Source organism: Bison bison, unplaced genomic scaffold (assembly GCF_000754665.1).
Source record: "Bison bison bison isolate TAMUID 2011002044 unplaced genomic scaffold, Bison_UMD1.0 scf7180017864338, whole genome shotgun sequence".
Classification (NCBI taxonomy): domain Eukaryota; kingdom Metazoa; phylum Chordata; class Mammalia; order Artiodactyla; family Bovidae; genus Bison; species Bison bison.
In genome coordinates this window covers 3,252,785-3,253,580 of record NW_011494910.1, presented here as the reverse complement: position 1 = coordinate 3,253,580, position 796 = coordinate 3,252,785, and the positions used below count along the sequence as shown (strand labels likewise).

Here is a 796-nt window from a genome sequence, read left to right as displayed (position 1 = left end):
CAGGTCTGCCCCGGTCCCCTGTGGTCCCCGGTGCTGCATCACTGTGCGTTGACCTTGCCCTTGACCCCTGAATCGGTGTCTGCCTTCCTGACCGGCACTCTTGACCTGCTCCGCTTCCCGCCCTCCCCCGCCCCCCCGCCCCGAGGGCCACACCTCCCTATCTTTTTCCTCAGGGGCCAGACTGGAGGGTACAGTAGGGTTTGGCCCGGTGGGTACCTGGTGCAGACTTGTTCTTCAGCTGTAACACAGACCCCATCCCGGCGAAGCTGCCGTCTGCAGCTGGCCGCAGTCCGTGGACCAGGGCCTAAAGTGATCCTTGCTGTGCTCCCGAAAACGTTCTTCGGGGGCTTGATGAGGCCCTGGGGGGCTTCTGACTGCCTTTCCGGGCTCACTTCGGAGAGGGACAGCCTTGGTGTTGGACGCCCCTGCGCGGAGGCCCGCCCGCAGGCTGGCGTGTTGGGGTGGGGAGGGCAGCGCCAGGAAGTGTAGGCTGCTGATTGCCCCAGCCTTCCCTATAGAGCAACTTCTTCCAGTGTGAGATTGCAAAGTTATTTGAGATCACAGCCAACAAATACGGGTCTCATCCTCCCATTCCTCCCTTATCTCCTCTCACCAGGCTTGTCCGAAACCAGGACTCTGTTCTAAAAGTGCCCAGAAAAATGGAACTTGAGTCCACAGGATGAATCTGAAGGTAAAAATACAGCTGTGAGTACAGCTGTGGACGTTCAGGCTCCAATTTAGTGCAGGCATGTTGGGGGTGGGAGTTTTTCTGTCTGCTCATGGAGTGTGCCCCTCC

The 796-nt window shown here is 59.2% G+C and overlaps 1 protein-coding gene across 3 annotated transcripts in view; it reads left to right on the top strand.

Annotated features, from left to right (window-relative positions):
• SLC45A3 (solute carrier family 45, member 3) overlaps window positions 1-796 on the top strand; it is a 22,163-nt gene that overhangs the window by 2,159 nt on the left and 19,208 nt on the right. Inside the window, exon 1 of one of the 3 annotated variants that reach the window (XM_010854173.1) lies at window positions 163-691. The exons of the other annotated variants lie outside the window; for them this stretch is intronic. The gene's annotated coding sequence lies outside the window, so the exon portion shown is untranslated. Of the gene's footprint in view, window positions 1-162; window positions 692-796 lie in introns of those variants that run through there. 3 annotated transcript variants of the gene reach the window in all.